Genomic DNA, 21725 nt, shown 5'->3' with positions numbered 1-21725 from the left:
TGCAATGGAAGAAAGGCTAAGGGGAGCTGATCCAGCTGTAAGAATGCTTAGGAAAAGGACAACTGGTCAGGCCGAATATGACATCTCAATTACAGGTGCTGCTGTGGGGACAGGTACAAACACTCAAAATCTATCAGGTGGATGGCCCTCCTGCTTGCCTAAACTTCTTTCAGTGCGAAAGTTGGGTTTTGGCCACTGGCCAATGGTGAAGGGTTCTAGACCTTGAGGGACCAGGCAAGAGCAGAGCAGGACCTGAAGCCTCAACTCAAATTAGATACTTACACCAGGGCCCAAGGAAGCATCATGGTTCGAAAACAGGTTGCAGAGAAGTGGGGAAATACGAAGACAAAATGGCAGTCCAGGTACAGAAATCAGCACAGATTAATAGAAGCACTCCAAGCAGCCAGGCTGTTCATGCCGAGATTACCAATTTCTTACTAATCCTTTTTTACATCTGCAGAGATAAGTTCACATGTAAAGAGGTATGGATCCTTTCTCAAAAACACTCTAATAAATACATCACAGTGGAAAAATTCATATGCTTAAGGAGCTCAATGCTCTTCTCTTGTCTCCTCCCCTCCTTCCAATAATATTGGCTTTTGCACTAGAGCTCCCCGGTCCCTGTTCTCACGGCAACTCGCAGGAGGGAATGAAAGTGCAGGGTGGACAAGGCGATAGAGAAGCAAGAAAAGACATGTCCCAAAGCAGTGCGTGGCTCCCCCTTTAGCCCCGGCCACACCCCCAAACAGTATTCCTGTTCTGCACGGAAAAGGGATTTCCTCCTCCTCCCTCCCCCGCTCCCACCTGATTTCTCCACATCTGGAATCCTAAGCCAGCCAAGGAAGTATGGAAACAAAATTTAAGATGTGCTGAGTTGCTTCCCGGAGGGAAATGGAAGCTGTAGCCCGAAACTAGAGGAAACGAGGCTTTTCAAAGCCGGGGTGGGGAACTGCGATGAGGTAAGAAGAGCACACCTTTGGGGAGTTTTTTTGGGTTCCTTGTTCACCCAAATTTGCTTTGTGTGCAGGAGGGTGAGGGCCTGAACCCTTCTCGGCTTCTGTGCCGTTTCCACATGTTTACAACTGCTGAGCGTCCACGCAGAGTTCCTGCGATGCGTGTTAACGCCTACCCTGGCTGCGAGAGACCAGAGCAGCTGGCCAGCATGTGTTTCCAGTGGGCTGGGGTATGTTCTCGTCAGACTGCGTCCACAGGAGAGTCGTAAAATACTTTGCCCTGTCTTTCCTTTTAGTTCCTCCCTACACATGCATGTGGGATTTGTGAGCTGAGTGTGTGAAACAGGTGTGAAATGAAATCTGCCCCTGGAGTTGATGCAGGAGGTTCTTATTTGGGGGTGGGGGGGAGGCAAAGGGAAATTTCTAGAGTCTTCAGATGGAGCAGTGACCCAATAGCTCATTGAATTGTGTTCTTGTGGGTCCATAAAAAATGGCCTCCATAGTCTAATCTTCCAAAATATGTTTGACTTACAATTTTTGACAAATCCAAGAAGCATAGAGGATTTGGTCTCTTTCTTTTTCTTCCTTCCTTCCTCCCTCCCTTCCTTCCTTCCTTCCTTCCTTCCTTTCTTTCTCTCTTTCTTTCTTTCTTTCTCTCTCTCTTTCTTCCTTCCTTCCTTCCTTTCTTTCTTTCTTTCTTTCTCTCTTTCTTTCTTTCCTTCTCTCCTTCTTTCTCATCTCTCTCTCTCACCCTCCCTCCCTCCCTTCTCCCTTCCTGTTTTTTCTTTCTTTTTTGGTTTCTTTCTTTTAAGAAGACCCAGAGACCCTTCTGCTCCAGACCCCTTTCAAGTTCCCTATGTTTCAGGAATGCACTGGAAGCACTGAAATGTTACTTAGCATCTACTTCTGCATAGGAAAAGAACGATTTAATCACTAATGCAAATCTCCAATGAGCAGTGTCTGGTTGATTTGCAGCAGCTAACTCTCTATTCCATCATGAACCAATCAAGCTCTCAGTTAATATGTGAAATGTGGTGAAAAATAAAACATATCTTTTTTAAAGTTGGTTTTGAAATGCTGCTGAGACAACCAATGATTACTGTGCACCCACTATGTACAAGGCCTAATGTATGCAAGATGCCAGACCTTCCTTATTTTTGTGGATCAACTTTTCCAAGACTTTGTTAGCCCATTGCCCTGCCCATCCTCCCCCCCAACCCCTGCCCAGGATAATATTCTGCGTGCTACCCCAGGCACAGAGAGCATGACTGTTTCATTTACAGTGGCCTTCTGAGTAGCTGATGCAATTAAAGAAAACAGTCCTAAGGATCTAAACACTGCAGCCATGTCCCCTCCGTTCCCATGCCCCATTGCCATTTATATCTGTATATACTGTGTTCTATTCTGGAGTAACTTGAAACAAGATCTTTAAAACTTAATTATTTTGTGCTTATTCTCAAAAAAGAATGTAAATGATTTTTACTCTGTTAATAAAGGAGGGTTTTGTAAAGCATATATGTTTACACTACAAAAGGAGAGTGAGGTTCAAGTAAAACAATTTAAATGTAAAAGATAGAATGTGTATAAAGGCTTCTCTTCAAATATGAGTAGAAGGGAATTTTTGTCTGTTTTATGAAGTAAGAAGTTATAGCTTTGAGAAGATAGATGAATTTTCTATTGCAAGGGTATCAAAAAGATGATAATATTGGTATTTCTCAACAGGAAATGTTTTGTAGAAATATTTCAATTTAATTTAAACTTAGATGAAGAAGTCATTCACCTCTCTCTCTCTCTAGCCCCCCTCTCTCTTTCTCTCTCTATAATATATATCATATATATTATCTAATAATATATATTTATATATAATTTAATAACGGTTCAATGTAGTAGTTAGTTTGGCACAGATTTAGTTATATACACAAAAAGTGCTATAGCATTACTTTTTGCTCAACTTAATCTGTTTCAAAATTTAAAATCAGCACCATTTTACTAAACCTTTTCCTGCCTAAGAGAAAAGAAAAATTTTTTTTTCTCTCGTAGGCTTAATTTTCCATGTCTGCCACCACCTCCACCAACAACAAATGAATTGAAGGGTGGAAATTTCATAGTTTCCTATCTGGTTGATTTATCTCCATAGACAAACATACCTCAAGTCTTTGGTTTTGGGGGTCAATGAATATTTGGAATCAAAATAGTATTTTTACAATCCCTGGCTATAGATTAATTAGGACTTGTCAATCCACAATATTTCTTTACCCAGATTAGGGGGAAATATCTAGAGTAAGGGCCTACAAACTTTTCTGTAAAGAGCCAGTAGCAAAGATTTTCAGCTTTGCAGGCCATGCTATCTCTGTGGCTACTACCGGACTCTGCACACAGATCTGTCTATGTGCAAATCTGCCATAGACAGTGAATACACAAATGGCCATGTCTGTGTTCCAGTAAAACTTTATTCACAAAAACAGGCAGCAGGTCAGGTTTGCCCCCCACTCCCACCCCCACCATCCCCCTGCCCCAGAACGTATTTGCTAATCCCTGCTCTAAGCCAACAGATCTACCTCATTCTCAGGATTTCACCTCACCCTATGGAAGAAAGCTTTCCACACTTCTTATTCTTTCCATTCTACTGTTTCATTTAAGTTGAGTACAGACTGAGTGGACATTAGGGCTTGAGCTACACCAACACTTCCCAAAGTATGTTCCACAGCATACCAACTCCTGAAAGACATATAGTGAAAAACAGAATTAAATGAATTTTGGAATCACTATACACTATTTTCCCTACAGATTCAGTGGAAGCCTACAGTAAAGAAACCTGTTTACCTCGGAGTTTCTCACACTTGGAAACCTTTTTGAACGTATGTCTATAAGCATCTTGCGCAGGTACAGTTCTGTGGGGCATGCACTGGGAATGGTGACCTAGATGTAGCAAAGGCCTTCAAAATCTTTTGTATTGTTTATTGGATATTTTCAATGAAACTGAAAATATTTTTGAATTATCCCAATACCTTTTAATAGCCATTTATTTCATGATTTTTTCAAAATATCTTGGACTTCTAAAATTTTGAAAGCAGCATGCAAATTTTGTCACATATATAGTTGCCTTATCATTAAAGTTTAAAGGAGTTTGACATAAAGGCTGCCTAACATATTACTTTCATCTCTGAGACTGTTTACACTGTTTTTTACAAGTGAAGATGGAGGAGACAGTTCTCCTTTTTCATTATGGGAAGGATTTATCTGACCCCATCTCACACAGACCAACACAACAGTAGCTTCAATTAGGCCAACTTATGTGCAAAGCTCTGTGCTTAATATAATAGAGGCATAAGATTAGTTAATGTGCACAAAATGAGTAGCTAGTAGCAGTGTTTTACAGATGAGGAAAATGATGATTAAAAGGTTATCAGTAACTTGCCCAAAGTCAGACAGCTCTAGTCAATAGTAGCACTGAGATTTGAGCTACCTGTCACTTTTTTCCTAATGGAATATCCTCACTGGAAAATTATTTCATCTCTGTCTAACTAAGGTCAATGCAACGATTTTCATATTTACATATGACTAGAAAATTTATCTAAGGAAAATGCACTAGTTTCAACTTCCCCAAATGAGATTATTTTGAGATCTGAAATCATCCAAATTATCCTCAAAAAGTGCTTTCAATTATAAGAAAAGAAAAAAAGTTAGTTATACTTTAATAAATTTATCACATTAATATAGGTCAAAGTTATGAATATTGTTGTAATTTTATAAGCCAGATACATACCTGATGATTTGTAAAAATCCTTTTTATATTAATGTTTTTATTTCATTTCTGTCCCTTTTATGATATTTGAAATAATTTTTATTTTTCAACAGGATAAAAAAAAAGGTTTACCATTGTTTTATAAATGTTTCGTCACATATAGGCAATTTTTTTTGTTGTTTTCATTAGATACTTGATCAGGAACACAATCCCGATTAGAATACTATTTTTATAAAGACATAAGATCTGCTCAGGAGTGATTCATTTTATAACATTATACCCAAGAACAGGGTGAAAACAGAGGAGGAATTATTGAGAAGAAATATGTATGACTGTTTCAGTTTATATACATATATTAGAAGAGGGGAAGAAAAGAGAAATGTAAAGGTTGCTGTATTAGTTTCCAAAGGCTGTCATAACAAATTAGGTCAACCTAGATGGCTTACATCAACTGAAATATATTGTCTCACAGTTCTAGAAGTTAGAAGTCCGAAATCAAGGTGTCAGCAGGGCTTTGCTGCCTCTGGAGGCTCCAGGGAATAATCCTTCCTGCCTCTTCCAGTTTCTGGTAGTTGCCAGCAATCCTCGGCATGCCCTAGTTTGTGGCAGCATAACTCCACGTTCTGTCTTCATACTCACATGGACATCTTCCTTTTGTGTGTATCTGTGTCCAAATTTCCCTTTCCTAATAAGGGCACCAGTCATTGGATTAGGACCTACTCTAATGACCTCATCTTAACTTGATTACATCTGCAAAGACCCTATCTCCAAATTAGGTCACTTCACAGGTCCCAAGAGTTAGAAATTCAATATATCTTTTGCGGGGGACACAATTCAATCCAGTTCGGTTGCCACTGTAAAGGAAATAACTAGGGGTTTGAATATCAAGCAATTATCCTTCTCAGACAATATGAATTCATGTATCTATATTTAGCATTTGTTTTGAAGAATAATAATTTGCTCACTTATGTAGTCTTCTGTGACTCTGACCTGACCAAGTCACACTAAATAAGTGAGCCTGGATATGCAGCTAAAAATGCAAAACTCATGCCGTGTGCAGACAACTTGAGAAATTCTCTCACTTATTACTTGCTGATCAGTAAAAACAGCTCTAAATAACTAAGGATAATTCATCTGTTACTTGACTTTTTAATTGAACAAGTAATTCATGAACATTTCAAAACTTTCAAACATAACAGAATGAAATTCAGCAAAAATTACACTGCCCAACCCTGAACTTCTGTTTTAGTTTCTCAAGTAACTTGCCTTGAGGCAATCAGTTTCTTCTGCATGCATAAGTGTTTGTGTGTGTGTGTATGTACATACAGTACATACAGTACATAAAATTCTTTTTTCTTTTTTACTATGTTTAATCTGTACCCATTGTTCTGCACCTTATTTTTCTCCTTGGTAATTACTTAATGTCAGTATATATAAATCCACCTCATTTATTTAATCACACATTATATTCCATTACATGGATAATCTATACTCCTCCTCTCTCCTTCTGAGAATAGTCCCTATTCTCACTTCTAACACCATAAATTAGTTTTGTCTGTTTTTGAAGGTCATAGAGATTGAATCACATGATATATATTTGTATTTGTATGTATCTGGCTTCTTTTGATTTTTATTAGTTATTGCCCTAAACTGCTCTTTGTTCATTTCCATTGCTTTGTAGTATTCCATTGAGGGAATAGAATAAAATATATTCATTCTGATGTTGATGGGGTATTTCTATTGTCTCCTTTTGGGGAACTTTCAAATGATGCTGCCATGAATATTCTTGTACATGTGCTTGCACGTAAGTGTGCATGAATTTCTTTTGGCTACATACCTAGGAATGAAATAGCTGGGTCAACCTTCCTAGAAAATGCTAAAATATTTTCCAAGTGATGGTACTACTTTGCAGGTACGCCCATTGCTCTTTATTTCAAATAACTTTTTATTTACAGTCTTTTACATTTTCATCATTCTGGGGTGTGTGTATGGTGTCTTAGTGTTTGGACTTCCCAGAGGACTTAGGCTGAGCAAATGTTTGTGGGCTATTTGACTACGTATTTTGTAAAATTTTTGTTCAGTTTTCTTGCTCGATTGTCTACTGGGTTAACTATGTTTTTCCTATTGATCTGTAGGAGTGTGTGTGTGGGGTGTGTGTAGGTCACAAGTCCTTTTGTCTGTGCTACTGTCTTTGCAAATATATCGTCCCACTCTGTGACTTCCATTTTTACTCTTAATGGTGTCTTTTGATGAAGAGAAGGTCTTGATCTTAATGTATTCAATTTTATCAATATTTTCTTTATGGTTTCTACTTGTATGTACTGTCTAGGAAATCTTCATCTACTTCAAGGACATGAGATAGTTTTCTGTTTGTATCTTCTAATGCTTTTTGTTTTACCTTTCATATTTAGAAGATGTGAACATAGGTCAATTTTCATTTTTCTAATTGGATGACCAATTAACTGAGCACTGTTAATTGACAAGACCATCATTTCCTCACTGCTGGGTCATATCACCTTTATCAGAAATGGAATATCCATATACTCACAAGTCTGTTTCTGAACTCCCATCTGTTTAAGTGGTCTCTTTGTGTCTTTATACCACTCTTAACTTTTTTCTACTCTTAACATAATTTCTACATCTAATATCTTCTAGAACATCTTGTAAGATAAGTTTTCTCTTCATTTTGCTTTCTTTTTCATCTCCTTACATTTCTATATACATTTTAGAATCAGGTTGTCAAATTCCAAATTTTGCTCAGAGTTTGTTTGAACTGAATCTAAAGATCAATTTGTGTACAATGACCTTTATGGTATGATCATGGTATATCCCTACCTTTATTTATGTTTTCATTAATTTTTCTTTTTAGTTTTCTATGTGGATATTTTTCACATGTTTTGTTAGTTTGGTTCTCACAAAATGGGTTTTTATGCTATTGCTGCATGGTCAAGTTCTTATGTCATGTTTTAAAGAATTTATTGGTTTATAGTTTCTTCTTGTCCTTTTAATATCTATTCCATCTGTAGTGATGTCCCTTTTCATTCCTGAAATTATTAGTGCCTTTCTTCTTTTTTTCTTCTTTTTCTTTATTAGTGCCTTTCTTCAGCATTTCAGGATTTCATAAATTTTATTAGTCTTTCCAAAGAACAAAATTTCCAGTTACCTTATTTTTCCATGTAAGTTTTTTTTTAAGTTGACATTTGTGAATTTAATAGTTTCTTATTTCTATAAACTTTTGAAGCTTAATTTTCTAATCTAGTTCTTTGTTATTCAGTCTTTCTTTTTTTCTAAGATACGAACTGAAGGCTATACATGTCCCTCTAAAGCATGGTTTTAGCTGCACTCCAGAGGTTCTGAAATGTATTTCTATTTTCATACAATGAAACTATTTCTAACTTCCATTGCATCTTCCTTTTCAATCCATTTGTTATTTAGAAGTATATAGCCTAACTTTCCAGTATATAGAATTACCAAGTTATCTTTTTTCTATTGATTTCTAGCTTAATTTTATTGAAATTTCTACTGATTCCTAGCTTAATAAAAGAATACAGAGTATTCTTTATATATTTCAATAATTTGAAATTTATTGAGACATACTTTATGGCCCAACATGTGCTCTGTTTTCCCAAATGTTGTGTGTGCTCTTGAAAAGAATTCATTCTCTGCAGTTATTTAGTACAATTAACTCATAAGTTAATATGTCAGTTAAGTTCATTAATCATGTTTTTCAAATCATGTATATCCTGACCAAACTTTTTATTCTATTTGTTACTAAGAGAAACACATTAAAATTATTTCATTATGATCATAGATTCTTTTTGTTTAGTTAATTTTTGCTTAATATATTTAAAAATTATTGTAATCGTTTCTTTCAAATAATTTAGAATTGTTTTAACTTTCTGGTGAATTAAATTTTTAATCAAAATTAAATAACTTTATACCTAGTAATACTTTTTGTCATTAATTCTACTTTGTCTAATAATAATGGTGAGTTCTATCAAACATTTAGAGAAGAGCTAACACCCATCCTCTCAAACTCTTCCAAAATATTGCAGAGGAAGGAACACTCCTAAACTAATTCTATTAGGCCACCATCACCCTGATACCAAAACCAGACAAAGGTGTCTCAAAAAAAGTAAATTACAGACCAATATCACTGATGAACATAGATGCAAAAATCCTCAACAAAATACTAGCAAACAGAATCCAACAGCACATTAAAAGGATCATACACTATGATCAAGTGGAATTTATCCCAGAGATGCAAGGATTCTTCAGTATATGCAAATCAATCAATGTGATACACCATATTAACAAACTGAAGAATAAAAACCATATGATCATCTCAATAGATGCAGAAAAAGCTTTTGACAAAATTCAACACTCATTTATGATAAAAACTCTCCAGAAAGTGGGCATAGAGGGAACTTACCTCAACATAATAAAGGCCATATATGACAAACCCACAGCAAACATCATTCTCAATGGTGAAAAACTGGAAGCATTTCCTCTAAGATCAGGAACAAGACAAGGATGTCATTCTCACCACTATTATTCAACGTAGTTATGGAAGTCCTAGCCACAGCAATCAGAGAAGAAAAAGAAATAAAAGGAATACAAATTGTAAAAGAAGAAGTAAAACTGTCCCTGTTTGTAGATGACATGGTACTATACATAGAGAATCCTAAAAATGCCACCAGAAAACTACTAGAGCTAATCAATGAATTTGGTAAAGTTGCAGGATACAAAGTTAATGCACAGAAATCTCTTGCATTCCTATACACTAATGATGAAAAATCTGAAAGAGAAATTATGGAAACACTCCCATTTACCATTGCAACAAAAAGAATAAAATACCTAGGAATAAACCTACCTAGGGAGACAAAAGACCTGTATGCAGAAAACTATAATCACTGACGAAAGAAATTAAAGATGATACCAACAGATGGAGAGATATACCATGTTCTTGGATTGGAAGAATCAATATTGTGAAAATGACTATACTACCCAAAACAATCTACAGATTCAATGCAATCCTTATCAAATTACCAATGGCATTTTTTACGGAACTAAAACAAATCATCTTAAAATTTGTATGGTGACACAAAAGACCCCAAATAGCCAAAGCAGTCTTGAGGGAAAAAAAACGGAACTGGAAGAATCAGACTCCCTGACTTCAGACTGTACTACAAAGCTACAGTAATCAAGACAATATGGTACTGGCACAGAAACAGAAATATAGATCAATGGAACAAGATAGAAAGCCCAGAGATAAACCCACACACCTATGGTCAACTAACCTATGACAAAGGAGGCAAAGATATACAATGGAGAAAGGACAGTCTCTTCAATAAATGGTGCTGGGAAAACTGGACAGCTACATGGAAAAGAATGAAATTAGAACACTCCCTAACACCATACACAAAAATAATCTCAAAATGGATTCAAGACCTAAATGTAAGGCCGGACACTATAAAATTCTTAGAGGAAAACATAGGAAGAACACTCTTTGACATAAATCACAGCAAGATCTTTTTTGATTCACCTCCTAGAATAATGGGAATAAAAACAAAAATAAACAAATGGGGATGGTGGTGTGCTGAATTGGGCGATTGGGATTGACATGTATACACTGATGTGTATAAAATTGATGACTAATAAGAACCTGCTGTATAAATATATATATATATGTGTAGGAGATAGGCTGTCCAGGCATCAGATTACTTTTTCTTTTTTAAAACTCTGCAGTGGATTCCAGTATGCACTGGATTAAACATCGTACCCCACACTGTGAGACACACAAAGATAGGTTAAGAACCAGCTCTTTTCTCCAGTTGCTAATACCCAAGTGCGTGAAATACCCATAGTGTATTGTAAATGTTTAAAAACTGGCTATCTGAACAGAAAGCCCTAATTTGTAGCATTTGCTGATTTTCATGGTGTAAATACTTTCATCATGGCCAATTTCAAGCTAACAACGTGACTCATTCAATGCAGAGCTGGGAAGAGATGTGAAAATGCACACCATTATACAGTATTTCTACCACACAAAGATAACAGACATAAATACCTCAACAGCATAGATAATAACAAAATATGGTAAAAATAATTAGGGAATATGAGTTTTGACTATGTGTTACTTAGATTTTTAATATAATTTGTTTAATTGTAAGTTATGTTAATATTTAATAATGGCTCCGTTTAACAACCAGCTTACAAAACCTTTCAAAGTTTAAAAATTATTTCTTACTCTGTGACATACATCACAGCAAGATCCTTTTTGACCCACCTCCTAGAGAAATGGAAATAAAAACAAAAATAGACAAATGGGACCTAATGAAACTTAAAAGCTTTTGCACAGCAAAGGAAAGCATAAACAAGATGAAAAGACAACCCTCAGAATGGGAGAAAATATTTGCAAATGAAGCAACGGACAAAGGATTAATCTCCAAAATATACAGGCAGCTCATGGAGCTCAATATCAAAAAAACAAACAACCCAATCCAAAAATGGGCAGAAGACCCAAATAGACATTTCTCCAAATAAGATATAAGGACAGCCAACAAACACATGAAAGAATGCTCAACATCACCAATCATTAGAGAAATGCACATCAAAACTACAATGGGGTATCACCTCACACCAGTCAGAATGGCCATCAACAAAAAATCTAGAAACAATAAATGCTGAAAAGGGTGTGGAGAAAAGGGAACCCTCTTGCACTGTTGGTGGGAATGTAAATTGATACAGCCACTATGGAGAACAGTATGGAGGTCCCGTAAAAAACTAAAAATAGAACTACCATATGACCCAGCAATACCACTACTGGGCATATACCCTGAGAAAACCATAATTCAAAAAGTGTCATGTACCACAATGTTCATTGCAGCACTATTTACAATAGCCAGGTCATGGAAGCAACCTAAGTGTCCCAACGACAGATGAATGGATAAAGAGGTGTGGTACATATATACAATGGAATATTACTCAGCCATAAAAAGAAACAAAATTGAGTTATTTGTAGTGAGGTGGATGGACCTAGAGACTGTCATACAGAGTGAAGTAAGTCAGAAAGAGAAAAACAAATACCATATGCTAACACATATATATGGAATCTAAAAAAAAAAAAAAAAGGCGCTGAAGAACCTAGGGACAAGACAGGAATAAAGACGCAGACGTAGAGAATGGACTTGAGGACACGGGGAGTGGGAAGGGTAAGCTGGGACGAAGTGAGAGAGTGGCATGGACATATATACACTACCAAATGTAAAATAGATAGCTAGTGGGAAGCAGCCGCATAGCACAGGGAGATCAGCCCGGTGCTTTGTGACCACCTAGAGGGGTGGGATAGGGAGGGTGGGAGGGAGAGGCAAGAGGGAGGAGATGTGGGGATATATGTATATGTATAGCTGATCCACTTTGTTATACAGCAGAAACTAACACACCATTGTAAAGCAATTATACTCCAATAAAGATGTTAAAAAAAAAAAAGGTCTACAAATAAATGCTGGAGAGGGTGTAGAGAGAAGGGAACACTTGTACACTGTTGGTGGGAATGTAAGTTGGTACAGCCACTATGGAAAACAGTATGGAAGTTCCTCAGAAAACTAAAAGTAGAATTACCATATGATCCAGCAATCCCACTTCTTGGAATATACCCAGATAAAATTGTAATTCAAAAAGATACATGCACCCCTATGTTCATAGCAGCACTGTAAATTAAAAAAAAAAAAATTAGTTCTTGAGAGCCTGTACAAACCACCACCCCTAATGCATTATGATATGTGAACTACAATAGAATACTGGAAAAAAATAAACACTATTGAAGCTTATTTTCTCCTTTGTTCCTGAAAGCCACTTAGTGGAGGTGGTGGAGGGCATATTATTCCCTTTTGACTGATGAGGATATCAAGTTTCACAGAGATTTCAATTTGTCCCCTCCTGAGTAAGCCACAGAGCTGAACCAGACCACCATCATCTGTCTCCCATTCACTGTCTCACCCACACACCTTTTTAGAATCATCTTAGAAAGAAGGAAAATGAATTGGGGGACTTTTTTCAGAAGATTTTAATTATTGATGTACCTATACTTAAAACTTGTCCAAGCGACACCTTACTCATCATTGAAGTGATTTCCTTTTAAAGATGAAGTTTAGAATAACATTTCACACAAAAAACTCTCTGCACCATCAACTAATAAATATTTACTAGGCACTTACTTTGTACTCTGCTAGTGATGTGAAGATGGCAAAAGGAATGTTAAGTTTTGCTTCCTACACTCAAGGAGCCTTCAATCTTATATATCGAATTACTATGTTGTATGCCTGAAACTAACATAACACTGTAAATCAACTATACTTCAATTTTTAAAAATCCAACGGGGGCTTCCCTGGTGGTGCAGTGGTTGAGAGTCCGCCTGCCGATGCAGGGGACACGGGTTCATGCCCCAGTCCAGGAAGATCCCACATGACGCGGAGCGGCTGGGCCTGTGAGCCATGGCCGCTGAGCCTGCGCGTCCGGAGCCTGTGCTCCGCAACGGGAGAGGCCACAACAGTGAGAGGCCCGCGTACCCTAAAAAAAAAAAAAAAAAAAAAAAAATCCAACGGAACTTTGTTCTTGTGCTCCTCCATGAATGTTACTCAGCTAACTTCCTCATGTCTGTTCTCGTGTATGTGTGTGTCTACTTCAGCTTCTCTCCCAACCTCTTTATTCTAGGCTCTGAACTTCCAGTTCTGTTCCATTTCTGAGAAGACTTTGGATTGGCTAGTTGATAACTGAAAGCTTTGGCCACTGTCAGGACTTTAGATTGGCTGCCCTTGGTTGAGCTCTGACAGCAGATTCTATTCCCTCACTGACCTTCGTAGCAGAGATTATGGCAGAGTTTTCTCCTTACCTTGGCATGCAGGCAGGTATTATTGACATATCTAGTTCAGATAGAATAATTACAGAAATGCAAAAAGAAAGGTGCGAGATTTCCGATGTCGAAAGTTTAGCCAGTGGTTTTATTAGATCGGAACACATGGCTATTCAGAGCAACAAATGACTTGCCTGACACCACATAGCAACTTAACATCAAACTCCAAAACTCCAGTGTATGTAAAAGCATCAAACCACTTTTATTATTTCAGTAACAAAGTTGCTTCTAAAAAACAATCTTTATACTAATATACTGCCTTCATAAAGATTCCAAAAATTCCCTTTCTGAGTTTTATATCTCTTTGCTTTCTTGATCAGTGGCTATTTTGTGTTTTAAAGTGTGAGCTCAAAAAGTCGAGAACATAGTTTGGCTCAATTTCATTTATTGTTCACTGTGGTTCCACATCACAGTGAAAGCCAATGGATGATTCTTTCCTGCCTTTTAAAAAAAATCATATCTGGAGTTGCCTACAGCTTTCATAACTTTTTCCAAAAAGACTTTCCCTAAAGGAAACTGGGAGGTTTGGTTTTATGTTATTTAGGTCATTTAATCAGAAAGCAAATAATCTGTCTTTGATCATGCCCTTGCCAGAAGATCCCTAACTCATTAGTGTGCTATTAATGAGGCTGGATTTTAAAGCAGGTGTTGTTAAGTGCAATCAGAGCAGCTTTATTAAGCCGCAAATTGTCTTGCGATGACAAAGGAAGTCAGATTGGTCCATGCTCAGTTAACCTTTGTCTATATGCATGACTTGGCTGATTAAACAGCAATTGATAATGACCTTCAGTCTGGCAAAGCTGGAAAAAGGTGATGCCTGATGCTGGCATTCATTGTACGTGATGTGAGTGACAGGCAGGCAATCTCTTTAATTTAGAAATCTATAATGCAATTTCAAAATTAACTAATATCACAGTGCAATGAGCAACTAATTTATGTGTATTAAACTGATATTTTGATGTGTGTGTTGTTTCAGAGGAGAAGCATTATTGCAAAGAGAGAGCGTTAACATCAAGTCAAAGTAGTTTTGACTAACCATGCTTAGTATCTAGAGAAAGAAGACTGTGCAAGATAAAGGACAGTTGTTTTTTGGAGATTATTAATTTATTTAACAAGCATACTGGGCTCCTAATATGTTGAAGACCCTGGCCTGGTGAATTAAACACAGGAGCTGTATCTCAGGAGCTCACAATGGGGTGATAGACAGGAACATTAATTTTATTACAATTTATTCAGTGCAACAGCAGTTTATCATTAGCACGTGAAAAGAATGCTGTCATTCTCAGAACCTCAACTGACTCCAAAATGTGGAGGGAGAATCAGGGTTGTGGGGGAAATTGTAATTTATTGAGTGCCTATTATATGCTAGGTACTTTGTCCACATTACCCCTCTGAATCCATGTAACAATTCTTAGGTAAATATGTAATTTCATAGATGAGGAAACAGTTCATTCTGTTGCCCAAGGTCAGTCAAGTAGTAAGTAAGTAGCACAGCCCGGAGCTGTTTGTCTCTAAAACCCACAGCATTCTGGGGAAACACTCAAGATAAATGGAGTAAGAGTCAATAGCAAATTACGTACCATTTGTGTTGTGTGTATGTGCGTGTGGGGTTCTAGCTTCCTTGTTGCCTGGTTTGGGAAACATAATACATGGGTCACATTGTTTTGAGATCAGTATTAAACAATAGCTTCTGTCTCGTGGTTTTATAAATTTCCCTGTACTTTTTGCAAGTTCATCTTCATGAACGGACGTGTAATGACTTCACCATTTGTCACAGCATACATCCTTTGCATTAAGAAGGCTTTACAAAGCATACCCTACTAAAATATAAATAGTCCAGAGATGGTTATAACTTGAAATTTTGCTAACAGTTACACTGCCCAGCTTGGGGTTAAGGACATTTTTTTCTGGGGTGTGTTAAGATGTGTGCCAAGAAAAAAGTCTAGCCAGGCTCAAATAGGTTTGTTTAACTGTTAAACAAAATTAGAGAGGTTTCTTTCTTACTGCAGGACCTTTCAGAGCCTTTAATATGCTAATGAGTATTGTGACTTTCCAAGGATAGGATTTGGTATCTAGGCATTTCCCCGAGTTTTCTTGACCATGAGGCTCTTTGTTCTTTGAGCACCAATTAACACTCACAAGAGTTAGTGTCTGCAGAACAGAGGGAGCTCCTGCTTTATAAAAAATTAGCAGCCAAGTAACAGCATAGAGAAGGCAGAGAAGAGAAAGATGGAAGAACATTAATACAGGAAATATGAAAGTTCAATGATTGATTTTATCTTTTTCACAACTTTGCAAGAACTTGTTGTGAGTATTTAAATGCTGGAAAAATTTTAGTGAATGGTATGATCACTTCTGACGTAAATATAAATGATATCTAAATTGCCTAAACCAAATATCAATCGTTACTATAAATATTGGTTGAGTTTCTCTGAATCCTACATCTCCTGAATAACATTTGAATGAGCTATTCATTTTGAGATTATGTAAAGGTAATCAAAGGATTAATAGGGCAAGAGGAACATGGGACCTTGAAATAAACTGTGTAAACTTACTAAGAATTGACTAAGACCCATAAAAGTACAAATTATTTGCAGTTCTATTAGCTGTTGTGTTCTAGGTCAACCCTGGTTGCACTTGTAGAATCACCTCTCAGAAGCATATTTTTAAAACTCCAACCTCCAAGAACAAAATCTCTGATGCTCGGTCAGGGTCAGCTGTCAATCATTCCCCAACAGGGTAATATCTCTTCGGTCCTGTCCAGGGTCCTCCGCTTTTTGTCTCTGCTGTACAACATTCTGTTTCTGCCCCACATTCATCCCACTGGTTGCTTCCTGCTATCATTGCTAGGAAACCAGTTGACATCAGGTATTAAAACTCTCCATCTGCAAGGGCAAAATGTTAAATTACAGGTTATCTCTGCCACTCCAAGTCCATTTGCTGTATTATAATTGTTATTGCTATAGTGCTTCCTGTTCTTGTCCCGTTACTGCATTGATGCGAGTATCACGGTGACTGTGGGAGCCTTGAATTCCCCTTGAAGCTGCTGGAATCTTTCCAAGCATGCACTATAATAGTTTCATTGCCTGGAAATGGCCTCGGCTCACAGGGAAAGAAGGCTGCTTGGAAGATTGTCTGAGAATTGTCATATTTAAGAAGGAACTAAGTTCACTTGCCACCAATTCATAATTATTTTTTTCTGTTTAAACATTTTCCAGACTTCCTCAGAAGACCACTTATTTCTACCGACTTTAGAGAATCCTATTTCCTCCTATTTAATCTGTCACTTTTGCAGCAAGTATATCCCAAAATAACATGATAAAAATTGCAGGGAGGCCACATGCTCAGCTCAATGACAATTTCAATTGACTTCCAAACACAGGCTGGTGACCAGCAAATAGATGGTGATGGTGCCTGGTCATTTGGCCTCCTGATGAAACAGGCCTGAGATGTGACCCAGATGAAAAGTTTTATAGGACAGAGCAGGAGTTATTCAAGTTTTCCTTCAAGGTCGTTCATTTCCTTCTCAGATAATGACCAGGTTTGAATAAGGATTATTTTACAGGTTGAGCAATCACGGATTGTGACTTGGGTAGATGAAAATTATTTGGAGGAAGAGGATAAGAAAAGCACATTCTGGCTGATAGATGTTTCATTTTCCTGAGAAAAGAAATGCATTTACCAGATCATAATCATTTTGGTAAATTACATTTCAATGCTGAGTCATCTGCACAGCAGCGAGGTGGTACTTGCCCCTTTGAAAGATAAATTACACATCTGTATTATCCAAATCTTTGTATTAAAAATGGCTTGAGAGGAACTGTGAAAGGAACTTAAGGCATGCAGGAACTTCGAGCTTTTGCAGTTATCTTTTTTTTGTGATTTTTTCTTTTTGGCTGCATTGGGTCTTCATTGCTGCACGCGGGCTTTCTCTAGTTGTGGAGAGTGGGGGGCTACTCTTCGTTGCGGTGCACGGGCTCCTCATTGCAGTGGCTTCTCTTGTTGTGGAGCACAGGCTTTAGGCGTGCGGGCTTCAGTAGTTGTGGCTCGCAGGCTCTAGGGCGTTGTGGCTCAGTAGTTGTGGTGCACAGGCTTAGTTGCTCCGCGGCTTGTGGGATCTTCCTGGACCAGGGCTCGAACACGTGTCCCCTGCATTGGCAGGCAGATTCTTAACCACTGTGCCACCAGGGAAGCCCTGCAGTTATCTTTTAAAAAGGAAAATGAGTCCAGATATCTTAGGAAGAACCTCCAGGAAATATTTGCACTGGAAGTAACATTGCTGTAAATGACTGCCTTGTTTTAGCCTTCCCAAAATTTGTGCATGTGACCATCAGATGGATAAAAAGGATGCAGAATGCAAGATGGCATCTCTGAGACTCATTCAGTTGAATTGAATAAAATTACAACTATTTTGCTGCTTAAGTCTGTTCATCCTCTTTATCAGTTTTTTCACCTAATAGTTACATGAGAAGCAGTGTGATACTAGGATAGTGGTTCTCAAAGTGTGGTTCCCAGACCAGCAGCATCAGCATCATCTGAGAACTTGTTAGAAAAGTGAATGCTGGGACTCTACCCACACCAGCTGAATAAGAAAATACAGTGGTGGGCCCCAGAGATCTGCTAGAACAGACACTCCCTCTGATCCTAATCCATGCTATAGCTAGAGAACTTTCCTATGCAGAAGCTCTCTGAAATTAGGGAACCGCAATTCACAAAACCAGCTGGGTGAGCATAAACGAATCCTCCAACTTCTCTGAAGTTAATTTCTTATTGGCAAATTGAGAAGTGTGGGTTACATAATTTCTGATTGTGTAATTCTACATTATTACTCACACATTAATATTGAAATTCCTGCATAGCAGCACTATTTACAATAGCCATGACATGGAGGCAACCTAAATATCCATTGACAGATGAATGGATAAAGAAGATATGGTATACATACACAATGGAATATTACTCAGCCATTAAAAAGAATGAAATAATGTCATTTGCAGCTACGTGGGTGGACCTAGAGATTATCATACTAAGTGAAGTAAGTCAGACAGAGAAAGACAAATATCATATGATATCACTTATATGTGGAATCTTAAAAAATTATACTGATGAACTTATTTGCAAAACAGAAATTGACTCACAGACGTAGAGAACAAACTTATGGTTACCAAAAGGGAAAGGGGGGAGGGATAAATTGGAAATCTGGTAATAATGGATACACACTGCTATATATAAAATAGATCAACAATAAGGACCTATCATATAGTACAGGGAACTATAATATCTTGTAATAACTTATAATAGAAAATAATATGAAAAAGAATATATATATGTATAACTAAATCACTTTGCTGTACACCTGAAACATTGTAAATCAACTATACTTCAATTTAAAAAATTAAAATTCTACCATAATAGCTCAGTGTTGAAAGTTTAGGTTCTGAAGACAGAAAGCCATGATTTCAAATCCCTACCCTACAGTAATAGCTGTATCTTCCTTCTTATGTTAAGCCTCTCAGAGCCTTTGTTTCCTCATCTGTAAACTGCAGGTGATAATAGCGCTCAAGTCCTAGATTTTTGAGAGTTAAATGAGATAATGCATGTAGAGTGCTCAGCATGGTAGTTGACATGTAAGGGCTCAATTAAGGATGATTATTGTTATTTGGAAGAAGAGCTCTGAAGAAAGACGCTCAATTTTCAAAATCATAGAATTAGACAAAGGACTTCCGTTGGAAGCCCTCTGAGTAAAGACTGCACATATCAGAACAAATGGGCAAGTTTGCTTCAGTTACTTATGACTAACTGATTCATGCTATTAAAAAGTTAATCAGCACTCAAGATTTCCATTCTTCTATGGGGGAAAAATGTGCATTTTCCTCACAATATTTGGTTAAACTGCAATTATTTTAAAACATGGAGAAAGAGGTGGTGAAATTCGGGTGGAACAATGAGATGCTAATATAATGATGGTGGGGTTTTTTTCTGAACAGCTTTATTTTAGTTTGGTCCAAAAAAACAAAACACAATTGTTTGCGCTGTATTTGCAAACAATCAACAAGGAAATCATGCATTAATTGTTCCGATGAAAGCATGATGCTACTCGTATTTATCTATGTTTATCGAGGCACCAGACGGTCTGATTGTGAAAGCGCTTCGAAGAAGGAGAGCCCAGGAAGCAGGTGCTAATAGATGCCTCTTTAATGTGAGGTGTTCAGTATCAGACAAGCTTTTGTTGACCTTGTTCCTACACACAATGAGTATGTGTGGAGAGCTGTGTGGAGTAGCGCCTCGGCCTCTGTTTTAGTTCTTAATTTCTTTCACAGCATCAAAAGGCTTCTCTATTTAAAAGCTTTTCTTTTTCTTTTACTCCTGAGCCTCTGCAATTGAGGCAGAACTGCAATCTACCAGCAGCAGCCTTTGTTCTGGCCTTTCAGGAGGCTGGGGAACAGTGTGAGTCCTTCCTAATTAGCCCGCGGACCAATGAAATCCTCCGCCAAGCCAGGAGAGGCTGCAATCCCACAGCCCAAGTGGCAGAAAAGGGGGGAAAGGCCTCTTTAATTAAGGCCCAACAAAACAGGGTAAAAAATGGTATTTTGCTCTCTACAAATGTCTTTTTTTAAATCCCTGTAAATGCTGGCACATGCACACGCTTTTAAATTGTGCCTTCACTTGTGCCAATGGACTGGCGCTCTGCTTTGGCTAAAGATTGCAGAAATTTTGGCTCATAAACATGTAGGACCCAGCAGCCTGAGGCCGTGTCTGTGTTTGCATTTCACAAGAGGCCCAGGCTGTGCTAGAGACAATGAGTTAATCATCAGGAGATGGTCTCCACTTATAAAATGATGTGAACAGCCACACCTTACGTGCTTGGCACTTAAGATGTTCACAAATGTCATTACCCTGCTGATGCCACATATGTAGTGATGCATTAGTCCCTTCTGTTACCTGTCTCTCTTTTATGCATTGCAAACATCGTGCTTTTATTTTTTCTTTGGTGACCCCTTCATGACTTAGTACGTTTAGGTTTAGAAGCTGGTTTTGAATGTGCCACTATGCGTGATCATTCTGGTCCACCTCTTAGATATGTCCTAACTTTACCTTAGCATATGTATGCGAATGGTTAGGTTTTGCTCCTGTATTTTCAAACCAAAAATACTTTCCCCCAATTTTAAAAATTATAAACATTCATTGTAAAAAAGAAATTTAGTGCAAATAATCGTAAGAAATGTTTTTTATTTTCTACTTTTTTATTGACACTTAGTTGATTTACTATATCATTGAATAGTTTCAGGTGTACAGCATAGTGATTCAGTGTTTTTATAGATTATATACTCCATTAAAAGTTATTACAAAATAATGGCTATAATTCCCTGTGCTGTACAATATATCCCTGTTGCTTATCTATTTTGTACATAGTATCTCTTAATCGCATACCTCTATTTTGTCCCTCCTCCCTTCCCTCTCCCCACTGGTGACTACTAGTTCGTTTTCTATATCCATGAGTCTGTTTCTGTTTTGCTGTATACATTTGTTTGTTTATTTATTATTTAAGTTCCACTTATAGGTGGTATCAAACAGTATTTGTCTTTCCCTGTCTGACATATTTCCCTAAGTGTAATAGTCTCTAGGTCCATCCACGGTGTTGCAAATGGCAGAATTTCACTCTTTTTATGGCTGAGTCATATTTCATTGTATATATGTACCACATTTTCTTTATCCATTCATCTATTGATGGACACTTGGGTGGCTTCTATATCTTGGCAATTGTAAATAGTGTGCTATGAATATTGGCATGCATTGTATCTCTTTGAATTCCAGCTTTTGTTTTTTCCGGATATAGACCCAGTAGTGAAATTGCTGGGTCATATGGTAGTTCTAGTTTTAGTTTTTTGAGGGAACTTCATACTGTTCTCTATAGTGGCTGCACCAATTTACACTCCCACCAACAGTGCAAGAGGGTTCCCTTTTCTCCACACCCTCTCCAATATTTGTTATTTGTAGAATTTTTCTTCATATGACCATCTCATGAATGAAAGTATGACAATTAAATGCACTGTAAGCCCGTAGAGGTGTTTCTCTAGGTGATGAAGCTGATTTTGGCAAATTTATGATTCGT

At 37.4% G+C, this 21725-nt stretch overlaps 1 long non-coding RNA gene across 1 annotated transcript; it reads left to right on the top strand.

Moving 5' to 3' along the window:
* Window positions 1–674: 674 nt before the first annotated feature.
* LOC137225873 (uncharacterized) lies at window positions 675–6425 on the top strand. Its single transcript, XR_010944065.1, has 2 exons — window positions 675–959; window positions 3741–6425. It is a non-coding gene; the product is annotated as an uncharacterized lncRNA (long non-coding RNA).
* Window positions 6426–21725: the final 15300 nt, after the last annotated feature.

Source organism: Pseudorca crassidens, chromosome 6 (assembly GCF_039906515.1).
Source record: "Pseudorca crassidens isolate mPseCra1 chromosome 6, mPseCra1.hap1, whole genome shotgun sequence".
Classification (NCBI taxonomy): Eukaryota; Metazoa; Chordata; class Mammalia; order Artiodactyla; family Delphinidae; genus Pseudorca; species Pseudorca crassidens.
The sequence above is the reverse complement of the archived record's forward strand: the minus strand, read 5'-3'. Positions and strand labels throughout refer to the sequence as shown.